Below are 20,140 nucleotides of genomic sequence, written 5' to 3'. Positions count from 1 at the left end.
CTAGCAATCACAGGGCCCCATACACAATTTTGCTATGGGGCCCTGTGATTTCTAGTTACGCCCCTGCTTGGTATATACACCTTATGTATGATATCTCTCGTCCTAAATGGAGATATTCTCAAAGAATGAAGAGAGAGAATGATCCTTCTGGCACAAGGAAGGGTTAACATACACGTGTATGAAAAAGAGAAAAAAGGGTTCAAAAAAGAAGTTCAAAACGTTTGTATCATATTAGAAAAATCTTAGATAGCACTCACAGTGATGTTTATCCCTTTCTCGGGAAAAGTTATGCGTCCAGAGACGGGTTTATGCTTGCACGACGATCCGGACTGTAGATAGACTAGGTTCAGTAGAAAGATTATCTATTTCTCTGCTTTTTGTAATCCACGGTAAATGTAAGCGGGCTTCGCTGGAGGGATATCTTTATCTCGGTTCTTCGAGCATAGAAATAATTAGCCTGTATTTTGGCTTTTGTCAATATCCTTATCTTGGTTCTTCAAATGTGAACGTAGATGTAAATAGCCTTCACTGAACCTTTGTCTTGAATTATATAGTAACCATGTCCCGGGCAGGGTGGAATCCCAGTGAACAGTCCATCAAATTGGTGCCCGGTCTCTTCAAGGTAATATACCTCTAAGTTGCAACGACTAAATGTTGTAAACAGTTGTACAGAGGTTGCTTATCTCCCAACAATTCTTTGGTGTATTTTTGAGGGTACATCAGATGGAGGCAGCCATAGTCGAGATTGGTCTTACAGAGACACCAAGCCTAACGCTTATGATGCGTTTCACCCCCCACCGGGGCTTCGTCAGAAGGGCGTTGTCTGGCAAGGGTTCTAATTAGCTTTTATAAAAACTACACACTCTTCTCCTTCATTGAAAACAATGAATAATAAATTAATCCTGTGCATGTCTCCACAGGATACATTCATTGAGAAGGAAATTACATCAACATTATATGTGGTTATAAAAAAAAAACAGTAAATGTTTTTTCTTAAACGGCTATATAGAGCTCAATTTCGAATATCAAACTCGCACATATTTGCAAAAATATAGTGTTAGAAATAGAACAAACTTAATTTATATCCTCTAAAATTCTAGATAAATACTGGGATGCGGAATATTGAGAGCAAGGGGGAAACAAACGTATGCATGTTTCATTTTGATAATTCTTACACCATGGAAAACGTATTAAAAAATTAATTGATATTTAATGAATATGATATCGTACAGACTGGACAAATCTGGGAATTGCACATTTTAAAAATACTTTTGACATGCATGCAGATTTGCCTGGTTTCAGATCACTCCAGTCATTAACCGCAAAAGACGGCCTGTTAGCCCCACCCACTGGCGGGAGTAGGAAACTGCCCGGATTTAAAAAACAGGCAGCGAAGCCTGTTTAGATACAAGCGATCCGCCAGCTATAGAGCAGGCGGATCGCTTGTATAATGTGTACGGTTCCGCTATACCCACTATGTCGAAGTCCTCTTCAATTAACCTAAATATACTCGAGTATATACGGTAATTAGCCCCCGTATGTGATAGCAATAAAGTTTAGTGGGGGAAAAAAGGAAAAAAAATCAAGTCCCCCCCAAAAAATTTTAAGTTACACATAACTTTTTTTTTAAAAGTCCCCACTCATACATACATGCATGCAAACATGCGTCGGGAGCGCATACGTGCAAAAAAGACGATTGCGCCCATTACGCCGCACATGTTACATATCGCCGCGAACGTCGGAGTGAGAGCAATACGTCTAGGGCCATCAATCACTGATAACACTAAACTGATGAGCGGTAAAAGCTTTTAAAGTTTCGACTATGGACAATTTTGGGTATGGTAATTTTCTGCGATTTCGCGGGTGCGCGCAATTTTAAAGCTTGACATGTTTGGTGTCTATTTACCCGACGTGACCCGATATTTTACCAAAAAACTGGGTAATAATAAATGTTTCCTAACATAATGTAAAAAAAACTATTTTTTTTTAACTTTTCTGTAATTTTTCCTAATTATAGTTAAAAAAAAAAACCCCAGTGGTGTTTAAATACCACCAAAAGAAAGCTCTATCTGTCCCAAAAAAATTGTATAAAATTCATTTCAGTACAGCGTTGCATGACGGAATAAACGTCAGTCAAAATACTGCAGCGCTGAACACTGAAAAATGGCCTGGCCAGGAAGGGGGTCTAAACACCTGGTCTTGAAGTGGTTAGGGAAACCTTGATGTTGCAACTGACCGTGGCCTGAGTGAACCAGAGGCTGATGGGACAAGAGTTCTTTACCCAGGAGGAGATGATCAGGACTGCCTGTGCAGGACTACATATCCCAGACTACTGTGGGGGCAGGGGGAAAGGCACCCTGGTTGCAGAGGGCTGTCTGGCAGCATTCCCCAAGTGGAGGTCAAGAGAGCAGGACGTGTAGGTGGCTGCTGCGAACCAGAGGGTTTATGTACCTGTATCCAGTGTCCTTACTTACCCTGCCCGCAGCAGAGAGGGAGAGAGAGAGAGCAGACTGTAATACTGGACGAGGTGATCGAGCAGACCAACTGGAGGGACGTCTGAGATCGCTGTGTTGTCACTATGAACGGGAAACGGGCCGAAACGAGCAGACGCCATATCGGATTTCTTCTACCAGCAGGGCCTGCTGACCTGTCTCTACATTGTGGGTTGATCTTCTCCTGGAGGACATCTTCTTGCAGTGTGGAAGCCCCTGGATGTGTGACTCCAACTGGGTTGAGTGAGAGGCTTTTCTTACAGATTCAAAGGCTGACAGTGCTTCTGGCTGCCAACGAGAAGTACTGGAGCCCACTAGTGTCAAAATTTATAATGGGTGCAATAATAAAAAAAAATTCGGAATCATTTTCTGTAGATGTTCACAGCTTCGCATAAAGCTCTACAGAACCTGGAGGTGAACTGAACTCCTCTATCGGAAACCACATCAGTGGGAATCCCGTGAAGGCGCATCACCTCTTTGATAAACGTGCGAGCCAGGGCCTCTGCCGTGGGAACCCTCCGCATCGGAATTAAGTGGGCCATACAGTTTTCAGAGGGTGGCCGTTCTACAATAAAATCCATTGAAATTGCGGTCCAGGGACGGACCGGAATTGGAAGTGGTCGTAGGAGGCCCCAGGCACGGGAGGAACGGCCCTTACTGCGGATGCACCTTGTACAAGCTGCAATATATTTCCGACAGTCCGAGTTCAGGGAAGGCCACCAAAATGAGCGCTGTACTAGGTCTGCTGTCTTGCAGCCACCGAAGTGTCCTGCCAATGGAGTATCGTGACACTGCCCGATAACAGCAGATCGGACCGATTCAGGGACAAAAACCCTCCCGTCCCGGAGGTACAGGTCATCTTGTTGACATAAGTTCCAGGTGGCGGGAGGTGGTGTGTCCCGAGATGCCTGTCGGATGCGGGAGAGCAGGTCGGCCTGCAGGAGTAGAAACTGGTTGGTCTGGAGAATAGTGTCAGGTTGCTTGGGAGCATCGGGCGTCGAGTACCTGCGGGACAGGGCGTCAGGTTTCCCGTTGTGTGATCCAGGGCGATAAGTTATGTGGAAGCGAAATCGGGAGAAGAAAAGTGCCCATCGGGCCTGCCGAGGTCTTAAACGTCTGGCGGATGTTAGGTATTCTAGGTGCTTGTGATCAGTATAGATCAGGACTGGATGGGTTGCCCCTTCTAGCAGGTATCGCCATTCTTCTAGTGCCAATTTGATGGCCAGGAGCTCTTTACATACATGCATGCAAACATGCGTCGGGAGCGCATACGTGCAAAAAAGACGATTGCGCCCATTACGCCGCACATGTTACATATCGCCGCGAACGTCGGAGTGAGAGCAATACGTCTAGGGCCATCAATCACTGATAACACTAAACTGATGAGCGGTAAAAGCTTTTAAAGTTTCGACTATGGACAATTTTGGGTATGGTAATTTTCTGCGATTTCGCGGGTGCGCGCAATTTTAAAGCTTGACATGTTTGGTGTCTATTTACCCGACGTGACCCGATATTTTACCAAAAAACTGGGTAATAATAAATGTTTCCTAACATAATGTAAAAAAAACTATTTTTTTTTAACTTTTCTGTAATTTTTCCTAATTATAGTTAAAAAAAAAAACCCCAGTGGTGTTTAAATACCACCAAAAGAAAGCTCTATCTGTCCCAAAAAAATTGTATAAAATTCATTTCAGTACAGCGTTGCATGACGGAATAAACGTCAGTCAAAATACTGCAGCGCTGAACACTGAAAAATGGCCTGGCCAGGAAGGGGGTCTAAACACCTGGTCTTGAAGTGGTTAGGGAAACCTTGATGTTGCAACTGACCGTGGCCTGAGTGAACCAGAGGCTGATGGGACAAGAGTTCTTTACCCAGGAGGAGATGATCAGGACTGCCTGTGCAGGACTACATATCCCAGACTACTGTGGGGGCAGGGGGAAAGGCACCCTGGTTGCAGAGGGCTGTCTGGCAGCATTCCCCAAGTGGAGGTCAAGAGAGCAGGACGTGTAGGTGGCTGCTGCGAACCAGAGGGTTTATGTACCTGTATCCAGTGTCCTTACTTACCCTGCCCGCAGCAGAGAGGGAGAGAGAGAGAGCAGACTGTAATACTGGACGAGGTGATCGAGCAGACCAACTGGAGGGACGTCTGAGATCGCTGTGTTGTCACTATGAACGGGAAACGGGCCGAAACGAGCAGACGCCATATCGGATTTCTTCTACCAGCAGGGCCTGCTGACCTGTCTCTACATTGTGGGTTGATCTTCTCCTGGAGGACATCTTCTTGCAGTGTGGAAGCCCCTGGATGTGTGACTCCAACTGGGTTGAGTGAGAGGCTTTTCTTACAGATTCAAAGGCTGACAGTGCTTCTGGCTGCCAACGAGAAGTACTGGAGCCCACTAGTGTCAAAATTTATAATGGGTGCAATAATAAAAAAAAATTCGGAATCATTTTCTGTAGATGTTCACAGCTTCGCATAAAGCTCTACAGAACCTGGAGGTGAACTGAACTCCTCTATCGGAAACCACATCAGTGGGAATCCCGTGAAGGCGCATCACCTCTTTGATAAACGTGCGAGCCAGGGCCTCTGCCGTGGGAACCCTCCGCATCGGAATTAAGTGGGCCATACAGTTTTCAGAGGGTGGCCGTTCTACAATAAAATCCATTGAAATTGCGGTCCAGGGACGGACCGGAATTGGAAGTGGTCGTAGGAGGCCCCAGGCACGGGAGGAACGGCCCTTACTGCGGATGCACCTTGTACAAGCTGCAATATATTTCCGACAGTCCGAGTTCAGGGAAGGCCACCAAAATGAGCGCTGTACTAGGTCTGCTGTCTTGCAGCCACCGAAGTGTCCTGCCAATGGAGTATCGTGACACTGCCCGATAACAGCAGATCGGACCGATTCAGGGACAAAAACCCTCCCGTCCCGGAGGTACAGGTCATCTTGTTGACATAAGTTCCAGGTGGCGGGAGGTGGTGTGTCCCGAGATGCCTGTCGGATGCGGGAGAGCAGGTCGGCCTGCAGGAGTAGAAACTGGTTGGTCTGGAGAATAGTGTCAGGTTGCTTGGGAGCATCGGGCGTCGAGTACCTGCGGGACAGGGCGTCAGGTTTCCCGTTGTGTGATCCAGGGCGATAAGTTATGTGGAAGCGAAATCGGGAGAAGAAAAGTGCCCATCGGGCCTGCCGAGGTCTTAAACGTCTGGCGGATGTTAGGTATTCTAGGTTCTTGTGATCAGTATAGATCAGGACTGGATGGGTTGCCCCTTCTAGCAGGTATCGCCATTCTTCTAGTGCCAATTTGATGGCCAGGAGCTCTTGATCGCCGACATCATAGTTCCTCTCTGCAGTGCTCAGTTTCCTCGAGAAGAATGCCACGGGGTGCAGAAGTGTTTTCAGGCCCTGTCGTTGAGACAACACTGCCCCTACCGCCACCTCGGAAGCGTCTACCTCCAGAACATATGGCAGTGCGGGATCCGGGTGTTTCAGAATGGGGGCGGATATGAACTGGAGTTTCAACTGATCAAAGGCGGTTTGAGCATCTGCAGGCCACTGGAAGTGGGTCACCTTCTTAGTAAGTTGCGTGATGGGAGTGATGATCTTAGAGAAATCCCGGATGAATCGCCTATAAAAATTGGCGAAGCCCACAAAACGCTGCACACCTTTCTTGTTCATAGGGGGAGGCCATTCTAGGATAGCGGATACCTTCTGCGGGTCCATGGAAATGCCGGTAGCTGAGATGACCAGTCCGAGGAATTGGATGGAGGACTGTTCAAATTCACATTTCTCGGCTTTAGCGTATAGACCATGCAGCCGAAGTTGGGAGAGCACCGGCTTTACATGTGTCCGGTGCAAGGTTAGAGAGGCAGAAAAAATGAGGATGTCATCGAGATATACTATGACAAAGAGGTCGATGAACTCCCGGAAGACATCGTTTACCAGGTGCAGGAAGGTAGCTGGGGCGTTACACAGGCCGAAGGGCATTACGAGGTATTCGTAATGCCCAAACCGGGTACGAAAAGCTGTCTTCCACTCATCCCCTTCACGGATACGGACGAGATTAGAATGATTGGAATGGTCTCCTGGGTGACTGGTCCGGTCTTGAGGGCAGTACCATCTGCCAGAAAGAGGAGGAGTTCCTGATGTTTAGGTTGTAGAGGAATGTGATGAAGAAGTGCAAATTGGCGGTCCATAAAGCAACTGCAGGCACCAGAATCAAGGATGGCCGCGATCTGGAGGACCTTCTCTGGTAGCTGTAAAGAGATAGGAACAACGAGGTGAGAAGGAAGGTGGCCGGTACTGACCTCAGAGACCAAGTGAGTCTGCTGCAACTTACGGTTCTTGATGGGGCAGTTACGTACATAATGCCCGGTACCCCCACAATAGAGGCAAAGATCCAGATGACGGCATCGTTCCCTCTCCCCCGGAGTCAATGGTGCCCTTATTAAACCGAGTTGCATAGGTTCCGCCGGTTCCGGAACTGGAGTGGAAGGACCGGGTCGGAACATCGAGTTTCCGGCTGGCACGAAATTTGGGCCTCGTGGCAACATCCAGGTTGGTCGGGAGTAGCCAGTGCGTTCAAGTCTTCGCTCCCTCAGACGTCGGTCAATCTGAGTAGCCAGGTGTATAAGCTCATCGAGGGAATCCGGTATTCCTACACGGGCCAGTTCGTCCTTAAGGGAGTCTGACAATCCCAACCTGAATTGACAACGGAGGGCCGCATCGTTCCACTCTGTGTCGGAGCTCCATCTCTTGAACTCCGCCACATAGTCTTCAACGGCCCGGCGGCCCTGGCGCAAGGAGGACAAAGTGGTCTCTGCTATAGAGGCCCGATGGGGATCGTCATAAAGCAGAGCCATGGTGTCCAAAAACCCCGCTGAAAATTCCAGAAGCCGATCGTTCCGTTCCAAGAGACGATGGGCCCAGGCCTGGGGTTCATTAGCCAATAGTGAGATTATAAATCCCACCTTGGTCTGCTCGGATATAAAGGTGCATGGCTGCAGCATGAAGTATAGCTGGCAAGCATGCCGAAACGCACGGAACTTGCTGCGGTCACCTGTGAATTTCTCGGGTGCTGGTACCCGGGGTTCAGGTGTAGGTCCTATAGCAGAGTCCACAGGTGGTGCAGGGTCCGCCTGAGGCGGCGGAGGAGGCGGAGGTGAGACCACCGAGGTGGTCTGTGTCAGGTCTTCTAATCTTCCCTCTAACTGGAAGTATCCATCCTGGAGGGCCTTCACCGCCTGACCGAGGGAGGTTAACTGCTGGCAAATTTCCTCCATGGAGGTCTCCTTTCGGGTCCACGGTCTGGCTGAGTGCTTCTGTTACGTACCGTGGTGCGGGCCCAAAGTGATAAGGAGGACCTCCCTTGCGGTTCCGTCTGTGGACCCCTGAGGTGCAACAGGGGGTCACAGGCAAGAGCAGCACAGGTGCCGGTATGGATCCCTGCGTGCCAATGGAGTGAGGTGCTATACTGGAGAATAACAAGAATGGTCAGGAGCAAGCCGGGTCAGAAGCCAGAGAGGTAATAATAGTAGCCAAGCAGAATCCAGAGAGTGGTCAGAGACAAGCCAGGGTCAGAAGCCAGAGAGGTAATAGCCAAATCAGAATCCAGAGAATGGTCAGAGACAAGCCAGGGTCAGAAGCCAGAGAGGAAATAGCCAAATCAGAATCCAGAGAATGGTCAGTTACAAGCCAGGTATAGGTGGGCGTGCCCCGCCAGGCCGCCGCGTCATCGGGAGGCGTGCCCCGCCAGGCCGCCGCGTCATCGGGAGGCGTGCCCCGCCGGGCCGCCGCGTCCTTGGGAGACATGTCCCCACTGCAGCAGCGCGAGTCGGGATCGAGATGCGGCCTGAGACCCGACACATGGCAGGGGGATTTCAGAGACCAAAGGGCATTAGCAAGTACAGTGGTACCTCGGTTCACGAACGCTTCTGTTCGTGAACAATTCGGTTCGCGAACAGGCAGTTCGTCTAAATTTTGCTTCAGTTCACGAAGTCTGCATCGGGTAACGAACACGACCGCGGCCGGTTTCCCCGCTTCGACACAAGAACGTGCAGAGCAGTAATGGAGGTGACAAGAATGTGCAGAGCGGTAATGAAGGTGACAAGATCGTGCAGAGCGGTAATGAAGGTGACAAGAACATGCAGAGCAGTAATGAAGGTGACAAGAATGTGCAGAGCGGTAGTTAGGTGACAGGAACGTACAGAGCGACAATGAAGGTGACAAGAACGTGCAGAGCGGTAATGAAGGTAACCAGAAAGTGCAGAGCAAGAATGTTGGTAAAAAGAAAGTGCAGCGCAATAATGAAGGTAACAAGAAAGTGCAGAGCAAGAATGGTAAGAAGAAGGTTTTGAAGAAAATAACCATTGAATTGAAGAAGGAAATTGTAGAAAAGCATGAGCGTGGTATTCGTGTGACTGATCTGGCCTCGGAGTACAAGATGACGAAGTCAACCATCTCGACTATTTTGAAGAATAAAGATGCCATCAAAGGAGCTGATGTGACAAAAGGAGTAACGATGTTAACCAAGCAGAGGACACAAGTACTGGAAGAGGTGGAAAAACTTTTGTTAATGTGGTTGAATGAGGAACAGCTGGCAGGTGATAGTGTTAGTGAAGCTATGATCTGTGAAAAAACCAGGAAATCGAACAGTGATTTACTGCAAAAAAAACCCTCTACAATCAACAAGTGATGAATTTAAAGCCAGTAGAGGGTGGTTTGATAAATTCCGCAAGAGAAGTGGCATCCACAGTGTGATAAGACATGGTGAAGCTTCCAGTTCTGACAAGGCCGCTACAGAAGCCTACAAGAAAGACTTTGCAGAATTCATGAAGGCAGAAGGATACGTCGCTCAACAAGAGTTTAAATGCGATGAAACAGGGCTCTTTTGGAAGAAGATGCCGAACAGAACCTATATCACGTAGGCGGAAAAGGCTCTGCCGGGGCTCAAGCCCAATGAAGGACAGATTGACCCTTTTGCTGTGTGCGAACGCAAGCGTCGATCTGAAGATTAAGCCACTACTACTTAAACTCAGCCTGAAGAAAACTGTGGCCAGAATGTGTCACTGAACGTGACTTGGAAGAGTCTAATGCACAGGTGGTGGAGGAGATTGTGTACATGGGCAAGAGTATGGGTCTGGACATCGATGGTGCAGACATAGAGGAGCTGGTTGAGGACCATAAGGAGGACTTGACGACAGAAGAACTTGCTGAACTCCAGGGTGAGCAGCAGAAGGCGCTTGTTGAAGAGCATTCCACTGAGCAAGAGGAAGACAGGGAGGAGGTTAGCAGTGGTGTGATAAAATACATTATGGAATGAGTGCCAGGATTTCTTTGAGAAGCACCACCCCAGCATAACTGTAACGAAAAGAGTGTTGAAACTGATGAACGATAATGTAGTCTCTCATTTCCAGAGGGTTATGCAGGGCAGAAAAAACACGTGACATTAGACAGATTTTTGTGCAAAATTGACCCTACAGCTATACAAAGAAGAGAGGAAACCTCTGAAGGAGATCTCACAGATGTCCTTATGGAATGGGACTTTCCCTCCAAACAATAACCTCCTCCCCACCCAACTTCCTGTCCTCCACGCCAGAAGTCGCCCCAAGAAAGGTAAGTGTTCACTCTCTTCATACTGTACTGTACTTTGTTTCATATTTTTGTGGTTACAAAAATTAATATGGTTCAGAACGAATTAACCTTATTTACATTGAACCTTATGGGAACATTTTATTCTGTTCGTGACCAAAATTGGTTTGCGACCACGTTTGTAAGGGTCAGAACGGATTAACCTTATTTCCATTGAACCTTATGGGGAAATTTGATTTGGTTCGCGACCAATTCGGTTTGCGACCAGAATTGTGGAACAAATTAAGTTCGTGAACCAAGGTACCACTGTACTTGAAACGGCCCTGCTAAGTGTTGAAGAGCATCTTCCACTAGTCATCCGAATGCAAATTAGATAGTAGGCACTTCTCAGGTTCAGTTTGGAGAAGACTTGAGCACCTTAGATGTAGCTAAAACAACTCTTTGATCAATGGTAAAGGTTACTTATTGGGGATTGTTATCTTGTTGAGGTCTTTGTAATCTATGCAGGTATGCAAAGTACCATCCTTTTTCTGGACAAAGAATAATCCTGCAGACCATGAGGGGATTTCCCCAAGTGCTCAGTCAGTTTGAGGGTTGTGTCACTAAAGCCACAGGTAACTCAGATTCAAGGTCAAGCTGGACATGAGATGATGTAGAGGAAAATCTTTTCTTGGTGGAAGTCCCTGACTCTTAGGATGAGATCTGGGATCCCTTGAGTGTCTAAGCCGGATAACATCGGGGAGTTGTCAATGGAGACTAAAGAAAATGGGGTCTCCACTGGGAGGAGAGGAATCTGAAAAAGTTGAAAAAAGGATAGAAATATAAAGTGCTAGTGGCATCACAATCTAAAAAGCTCGACAATTATGAAGGGTGAAAATAGTGGTAGGGACAAACAGATTATTGTTCCCCAGGACTTAAGCTGGTTTGGACCAGAGGGACCATCCCAGTTCCCTTTAGGCCCTGGCTTGATGGAGCAGTTGAGCAGATAATGACCCTGGGCTCCTCATTAAAGGCCCAGGCCAACAGTACGCCAATGGAGTTTCTCCTCGGAGGACAAATAAATGACTCCAATTTGCAAAGGCCCAGAAATTACAGCGCCTGCCCCGGGAGTAATTAAGTGGAAGGTAAGAGCGCGGGTGGTAAGGCAAATCTTAGGAGATGGCCTTCTCCAAGGTGACGGGAAAGGATTAATATACCAAGAGCAATGTATGCTGTCTGAAAGACCCGATTTGAATTGACTACAAAGGGCTGGGTCATTCCAGCCGGAATTTGGTGCCCAACACCTGGATCATTGTACAGTAGGCTCAAAGGATTAAAGGTGTCAACAGGCTGCAAGCCCAGGCTTGTAGGTCTCCTTTGAGCAGGGAAATTACGATCCTGACCCTTTGGATTTTTGTACTGAAGGAATGAGGCTGGAGCTAAAAATAGAGCTTACAGCCACTGACAAAGTTGGAAAAGCCCTTGCAATTTCCAGAAAAAAATTAGGGAGGTAAACCTTAGGTCCAGGTTCCAACTGAAAACACTTTATGGGAGCTGGGACTATTTTTTGGTGTGACACCCGGAGGGTAAGGTTGTTGAAACTAACAGGTAAGATTTTTGTGTTCAGTCTGAGCAGGATCCATGTGTTGATGGTTGCTTCTCATAATGTAAGGCCCAGACGCAGACACTCCAATTAGACTAAATAGGTGAGTGCAGCTTCACCTTTTAGCAGCCCCCTTTCTCTTAAGGCAAGCCGACCTACTGAATTCCACCTATGAAAGCACTGTACATATTTTTAGGATATTTACATAAATCATTTAAAAAATCAGGCCGTTGCTTGCACCAGAGCTGAGGACTGAGGCCAACAGGGTGCTATAAATATCTTCCTGAAAACAAACAACACCTGTTACAACTGTAAACAGTTGGGTGGAGCTAGCTGTCACTGCTAGCTCCACTCAATTGTTTATATGTTGCCTGCATCTGTCAAAATGCCATTCTGTGGTGAGTTGTCGTCGTTGTGGACAACAATGGATGTGGTGATTGACGCTGGATTACATCGGTAGATAAATTTTCTTAATTAAAGGGGTACCCAGATGTGAATAAGCCCCCTGCCCGCTTCCCCACAACCAACGCCCCAGGGCTTGTGGGGAAGAGGCCCTTGTGCCCATCGGCACAGGGACAAGGTGCTTTTCCAGGGGCAACCCTGAAAAAGCCACCCTCCCAGTGCTGTGGGCATGTGGCCTGGTATCACAGGAAGGTATGGCCGCTCGCTCCCTTCTCCCCCCTTTTCTGCCCTACCAGGCCTGTGCTCTGATCAAGGGTCTGGTATGGAATTTTAGGGGGAACCCCACATCTTTTTTTCTTTCCTTTTTTGGGGGTGGGGGTCCTCAAAATTCCTACCACACCTTAAGGGCTTGTTATGACTTTTGATTTTGATGTACAAGATGTTCAATGGTGATGGCAACATCAGCAATAAACATTTTATGGTAAACTCCATAACAAAGACTAGAGGCCACCACCTAAAATTGGTGGAGAAAAGATTTAACCACAAGGGGCGCAGGGGCTTCTTCTCAGTTAGAGCGGGTAGGGTCTGGAACTCACTGCCACAAGCAGTGGTATCAGCTGAGAGTGTTGAATCATTCAAAAAGCATTTGGACAATTTCCTCAGAGACCATAACATACAGGGGTACAGTACAAGTGATCGACTCCTACTTGCAACTATATGCAATCCAAAAGTGCGTGTGTGCATATATATTAATAATAAATATACGTGTCATATAAATACAAATATAAATACTAGATAGTTAGTTGTGAACCAAATATGTAAATAAATTAGTCATATATGTGCCATAAAGTGAAAGTACAGTTGTGAATAATAAATTAATTTTAAAGATGGGTCACTCTAACACTCACAATATTGGGCTAGAAAACAGTAATTTAAAAAATCTAGTACAATCATTTTTAACCACTTGGCAAATAAAGCAATTTGCATCTGCACTTAGATCCTGTTTTCTCTCCTTTGGTCGGTCCCCCACTTGATTTTCTGGCTGATCCCTCCGGAGTGCTCTCCAGCCTTGGAGGTTGTCTAATTATCGCCGATGAGAGGAAGTATAGCTTGACGGCAGGAGCGGTCAGAGAAACTTATAGAGAAGTCGGTCCCCCCCTCGGCTTTCTGGCTGATCCCTCCGGAGTGCTATCCAACCTTGGAGGTCGTCTAACTATTGCCGACGAGAGGAAGGGTAATATTTATATTCTAAATTGTTATTTTTTTTGTATGTTGGGTTTTTTAGTCTTAATTTAATTAATTTTTATTTTTGCCATATATCCTAGCGCAACTATTTTGGTTACCACATACAGGGGTACAGGTACCCTTAAAGAAAACAAGATCACACAAGGACTCGTACACATGCAGAATTCCACACATACACGCAATAGGTTGAACTTGACGCGGCGATATGTAACATGTGCGGCGTAATGGGCGCAATCGTCGGTTTTGCACGTATGTGCACCCGACGCATGTTTGCACGCGTGTATGTATGGATGGGAAATTTTTGTGTTTTTTAAATTCTTTTTCATGTGTGACAAAAATGTTTTGCTTGCAACTTTATTTTTGTTTCCTTTTTTTTTCACTTAACTTTATTGCTATCACATAGGGGGCTAAGAAACACCCCCCCCCCATGTGATAGCAAAGAGGATGTGTCAGGTCCTCTTTATGGAGACATCAGGGTGTCCCAAGACCCCTAATATCACCTAGGGACCCCCAAAGAAGGTGATGAAGCAGAGATCAACAAGTGGTCATTAGCATAGGCGGAAAACAAATTGGCAGTCCTGATAATAGGCAGGCAACAAATGGCCAGTCGTAATATTGAACGGGCAAGAAATAGGCAATCATGACGATACTCAGGCAAGCAATGACAATCATCACAATACTTAGGAAACAAGCAGGCAAGTGTTAAAAATACAAGAACAAGAAACCAACAATCATGACAATACACAGGCAAAGCTTGGGCACTCACTGTGATACATGGACTATAAACTGGCAATTGTGACAATATGCCATGTTTATTACAATATCTAATATTATGTTCCAAGATAACAGGGGGCTATTTTTTGTCCCAGGAACAGTTACAGGGTAGTTGAAATGAGCTTCCTTAACCATCAGGAGCCAATTAAAGCCCACCCTTAAAACCACCAAAAATTATTTTATTTTGTTCTCACTCTTTAGGTGCCCACACACCTTGTGATTATCGTACGATAATCGCGGGAAATCCGTTTCTACTGTACGGTCGCACGACTTTTGTCTTACGAACATGTTCGAAAACCAGCCGAGAATCGTACGATTTTCGGCTGGTTTGTGGCATGCTCGTAAGATAATTGCCGCACGGGCCAGTGTGCGCAAGCGCACACTGCCCGTTCAGCATTGTGGTCATTAGAAGCCCGCCCCTCAGGGGGGCGGGCTTGCGATGATCGCAAATACGATCTGCCTGTCCAAGATGGGCAGATCGTACGTCTTTTTGATTACCTTACAACCATCGCAAGACAAAAGTCTTGCGATGGTTGTAAGGTCTATGGGCACCTTAATGCATTTTGCCATAATGGCTAAATTTCAGCATTTAACTTAAATGTTGATAGCACGGTTGCTTACCAGACTCAAAAAGTTATTACGGTGATACATGACTGGCCTATAAGTTTTACTTTATGAGTACCGATATTTTTTTTCCGGAACTCGCCAATACAGAGTGCCGGAAGTCCCATCCAGGAAGCCAGGCGGCGTGTAATGACTCGCCACCTGGCTTCCTGATTAGCCGGGAAGCCAGGCGGGGTGTAAAGACTTGCCACCCAGCTTCCTGATTAGCAGGGAAGCTGTCCCCATTACACGGCGCACGGCTTCCTGATTGGTCGGGAGCCCACTCCATGCTCCCTCGTCATGAGGTGACGAGGGAGCATGAAGCCAGCTTCCCGGCCAATCAGAAAACCGGGTGTCACGTCATTACACAGCGCCCGCCTTCCTGATTGTCCAGCTTCCCGACCAATCAGGAAGCTGAGCAGCGCGTCATTACACGCTGCCCCGCTTCCTGATTGGCCGGCAGAGCCGGCTCCATGCTCTCATCACAGCATGGAGCCGGCTTACTGGCCAATCAGGAAGCCAGGCAGCGTGTAATGCCTGATACCGCAAGTATCGGGCTAGGCATCGGAGCATTTGGGCGAGTATGTGTACTCGCCCAAATACTCAGCATCGGCACCGATACTAGTATCAGTATCGCTGCATCCGTAATAAAAATATTTATGGAATATTAAGAAAGCTAAAATATGCTTTGTTCTTATAATGGAGCATAGAAATGTTGGAGGCAAGGGATTCCCAGATCTTCCTTTTTTTCCCCTCCAGATTTAAAGAGTGCCCTCCTGTTTTTTGTAGCGACCCCAAATGAACACTTTTTCTTTATGGTTTATGGACCATACAGTATGTATATATTTATACTAGATGATGACACCTCCACCTTTAATAGGTTCTTCCAAAGGAAGTATAAATTCAGTTCAGTTAATGTTTGCTCATATTTAGGCCTGGTTCACATCTGCGTGTTCCCGTTGATTTCAATGGAGTCATATCTGCGTGGCAAAAAGGCTCATGCACCTTTTTGTGTGACGTGCAGGATGCGTTTTTTTCTGCCGCTCATGTACACGCAGAAATGCGGTGGAAAACCGTGCGATTTGACGGCCGCGTTTGGGGTGCCATTAAAAATGAATGGCACTGCAAGTGTGTTCACTTCTACAATTCTACTCCTGTTTGTCTACTGGTGCTAATGTGTCTCTCTTTCTCTCTCTTTTATCTATGCCATTTTTTAATACAAGAAAGTATCTAATTTGTGCAATTTAGTTGCGCTAGGAGAACTAATCACTAGCTGCAACAATGTGTATAAATAATAATCATATAAAGCCGATATGTTGCGCTTGGTGTTGAATAATCTCACTAGTGTTCATTTCTTTGTGTATGTCGTAAACTCTGTGATATTTGGATATTTTGAGTGTTTATACTTTTAGTGAATACTGTGTTGTGAATACTAATAAACACTATCCCAATTATAAAAATGGAAGTTTTTATAAAGTGATGGTGGCAATTATGTGAATGCTGTTGAACTTGTTGATTAATAAAACTTTAAACCATATATTAATGAGTGATTCTTTCTATCTATCTTTTGTGATTTATAAAATGAAATATTCCAGGGGTTTAATAAACCACACTAGTCCAAAAAAAAATGTGTTTCTTTAGGATATACAAGTATAGATTATAAGTGTTCCAAGTGCAATATAACAATATTAATTCTTATTTCTCAGTGCATATATGAACCAGTTATGATAACTAACCTTATTAAAACTCCAAAAAATTATTGTGCAGATAAGTGATCACTCTCTCCCCAAGGGAAAATAATAAACAATAAATCCAAAGTAAAAATTGTGAAGTGGTCACTTTATGGGTTCAAAGTATCTGAGGCCCTTATAATATATGAGGGGCAGTGTAGACGTCTATGAAATCTACTCTGCCCCTCATATATTATTAAGCCTCAGATACTTTGAACCCATAAAGTGACCACTTCACAATTTTTACTTTGGATTTATTGTCTCCCATCGGTAGCTACAGTATTGCAGTGAAACACTGCAAGAAGAGGCATGAGGACACTAAGAACATGTAAAAAAAAGATGCAGAAAAGCAATGGAATTGTTGATTTATATTATTGATTGCTGCTGATTATGCTGTTTGCACAGTGTATTTTTAACAAACGAAATAACTTAAATCCATATCTTTTCTCTACCATTCATCCCTCTCACCCATTCACCAGTTATTAAATAACAAATACCTTCTGAAGCTTTGTTATACTCACTTGACTCTGCCGTCGGTGCCCCTCATTAGTGCCACTTCTGGAAGTAACCACCAGTAACCACGCCCGCACTGACTGGTCACCTTTTCGTGATGTTCCATGCCACTGCAGTCTTCTGGATTTTGAGAGGACCCTACCACTAGACAGCCAGTAAGAAGTGTTCTTGCCTCCTAGCCTTTTGGGCATTTTGATTTTTTGTTTAAGTAACTCAGTAATTATTGGGGAGGAAGGCTGGATTTCAGTTTTTAATTTTTAGATTAACATTGGCATCAATGAAATCTGGTAAATATTATATTTCTCTACCATAGGAGAGGGAGTGCCAGACAGCCACTATTACCTTCCTTTTACAAGCAACCACTTTAACAGTGAGAAATTAGTTACAGTCTACAATCTTTGATTTCAAGCACAATCTTAAAGTAGACAACTACACCAAAAACATTGGACATGTAAATTCTGTCTGAAGTGTCCCCAAAATTGCAGGCGTATATAACCCCTTGCATTTACACACTGCGACTCAAAGGAAGACCCAAGTGGAAACTCGATACAAAACATTTTTTTTTCAGTTTTGTAGGGAAATGTTAGAGCTCCTAACAGGTTTTCCTTGCTGTCTGTATCACTTTTGACTTTTTGCTCAGTGACAGCCAAGGCACTCCTGTAAACTGAACATTTACCTCTCTGAAAAGTATTTTCCATTTATTACAATGATTAATCCCCTATCGAGCCAGTAACACTGCCACCAGCCCCAGATCCCAAAAGAGAATATGGAGAATATACTTCAGAGAAATATGAGGAAAGTTTAGCTCACAGCAAGACTTTAAGGGTCCATTCACACTAATATGCTGCATGCATTAAGGAAGCTTATTGTATTAAATAGGTTGCCTTAAAAAGGCACAAGTAGCATTTTTGTCATGCTGTGACGTACAATAGTGCATTGCCTTGCACTATGCTGCAACGCACGTCCCTTGGCAAGGTGTGTTGAGGTGCCATTCGGAATGCTTGGCACCACAGTGCAATAGTATAAAAGGGCTCTGATATGGTGAAAAAAAGTGATAGGGACAGGAACACAACAATAAATACTTAAAAGAGGATCGAATTGTTTTTTACTCTGTCCAAAAGAAAAACACATTTTGCTTAGAGCTACACTTAAAGAAATATGCTCAATCAGTCAGGAATTAGGCACTGCTCTCTGGATGCTAGTAATAAAATAATTATAGTCAATTTTCTTTTTCTCTTGTATCCCTCACAGCAGTACTGCTTGAGCATCTCTGCAATATCCCGTGCCAATACAACCTAGTGAAAGCTGCAAACACTATAGCGAATAACAATCAAAAAACGTATACATATATTAAATGTGCCATGCTAAGTATATTTATATAAGAAAATCAACCAAATAATATACAATCCATATGAACAAAAAAACTAACAATTGTGACCAGTGATTGCAATATTGTGCTCCAAAATTGTGAGGCAATATCACAAAAATGTGTTGCCAGTCCAAAAATAAATACATGAAAAGTCCATGTATAACAAAGTGACATTCCACATACACAGTCCAATCTTGGTGATCGTGAACAATCCAACCAAAGGTGATCCTCGTTAAATCCCTTTCAGTTGCTCACTGTAAACACACCTTAGGAAGGTGTGGGATTTCTTATGTCCAGGAGATTTGCAGTTAATTTACTATATAGTTGAGGGGTAAGTGCTGTCATAGTAGTAGTCCGTGATCACTACACTTTGTGCACATTGCTGTATTATCTCCATACACTGGGCTCCAGATCAATTATCATTTACCATTCTCAAGATCGGGGTAGTGTCCCGCCCATTAATAAGAGGATTAGCATGACTAGACCTTTATTCTAAGGTCTCAATAAATGGTGAGCAGTTTTCCATTTGGTGTTTAAAGAGTGAGCACCTGAGAGGGATTTAATGGGGATCACCTTTGGTTGGATTGTTGACAATCAAGTATTTAATTGTTTTAGGTAACTTTTCATCATAATCTGAAGCTTTGCTACTTACAGCGGCAGAACATCCTTTGACAGATGTGACTAGCAGGGTTATTCACAAAAGGGTGAAGAGTTTGGAGAAAGCAGGAGAAGTGAACAATCTAGGCCAAAATAGCCGATTTGGAAAAATTCTCCAATGCAGATCACTTTCCAGTTCAGCTATGTTGTCCTAGATTGTTCTCTTCTCCTAATGGTGCTAATTTTTGTTGCGCTCAGTCAAAGTGTATATAAATAAACTTAATAAGTGAAATTATCTCATGCTAATAAGTATGGCTAAGATCAACAATTCAAAAATTGAAAGTGAAAAATCTGTGCAACAAACTATAAATTTGGATCTATGTCCCAACTATAGATGCACATAAATGCAAATGTGCTAATCCACAATTCCACTCTAATTAGTGCATAGTGCTTAAAATCTTATACTCATGTTGAACATATATGTGGCATGGCAAGTATCAGGTGCACAGGTGAAATGGTTTCACTATAATATAAATTTGGATCTATGTCCCAGCTATAGATGCACGTGTATAAATGCAAATGTGCTAATCCACAATTCCACTCTAATTAGTGCATAGTGCTTTAAATCTTATACTCTTGTTGAAAGGGAGAGACTTGCCTTTGCCTCCTATATCTGCAGACATCCCAAGTCTCCTGGACATTCCGGGAGTCTCCCGCTATTAGATAGCGGCTCCCGGACGCCCGCAAGAGAGACATTTTATCCCGGAAAGGATTGAAACCTTTCCGGGTCTGCTGCGCTCACTAGTCCTGCTGAGTATAAAGTTTTTAGTTGTAAGGGGGAAAAAAGTGTGTGCCTGCAGATCCTGTAACGGTGGCTGGTCAGTGGGAGGGGTTTAGGCACGACAGGGCGGCCTGTGATTGGCTGGAGATAAAGGTCCCTGAGCTAGCTCTGCAGATACCTTGTGATGTGAATGACAGTGCCGGGGGGGAGCCAATAGAAGACGCCTGTGGAGGGTGCAGGGAGGGTGAGTGGCACACTTCCAAATGTTGGCTGCTTGCTGAGCTGTGGGGGGAGCTCCCTGCGCTGCAATTCATCTCACACAAAGAGCGCAGCCGCCTTTACACAATGCACAGGCAAGGTGCCTGTAACTGTATGTCTTGTCATATACTGTAGTGTTAATAATCACACATAAAATAAAAACATAATGTAATTAATAATAACATAAAATAATATAATTAATAATAATAA

The 20,140-nt window shown here is 45.0% G+C and overlaps 1 protein-coding gene across 2 annotated transcripts in view; it reads right to left on the bottom strand.

Annotated features, from left to right (window-relative positions):
• LOC108802290 (adhesion G protein-coupled receptor L3-like) overlaps positions 1–20,140 on the bottom strand; it is a 33,096-nt gene that overhangs the window by 8,828 nt on the left and 4,128 nt on the right. Inside the window, exon 1 of one of the 2 annotated variants that reach the window (XM_018574157.1) lies at positions 10,204–10,214. The exons of the other annotated variant lie outside the window; for it this stretch is intronic. The gene's annotated coding sequence lies outside the window, so the exon portion shown is untranslated. Of the gene's footprint in view, positions 1–10,203; positions 10,215–20,140 lie in introns of those variants that run through there. 2 annotated transcript variants of the gene reach the window in all.

Source organism: Nanorana parkeri, unplaced genomic scaffold (genome assembly GCF_000935625.1).
Source record: "Nanorana parkeri isolate BGI_ZX_2015 unplaced genomic scaffold, ASM93562v1 scaffold2777, whole genome shotgun sequence".
NCBI lineage: Eukaryota > Metazoa > Chordata > Amphibia > Anura > Dicroglossidae > Nanorana > Nanorana parkeri.
The sequence above is the reverse complement of the archived record's forward strand: the minus strand, read 5'-3'. Positions and strand labels throughout refer to the sequence as shown.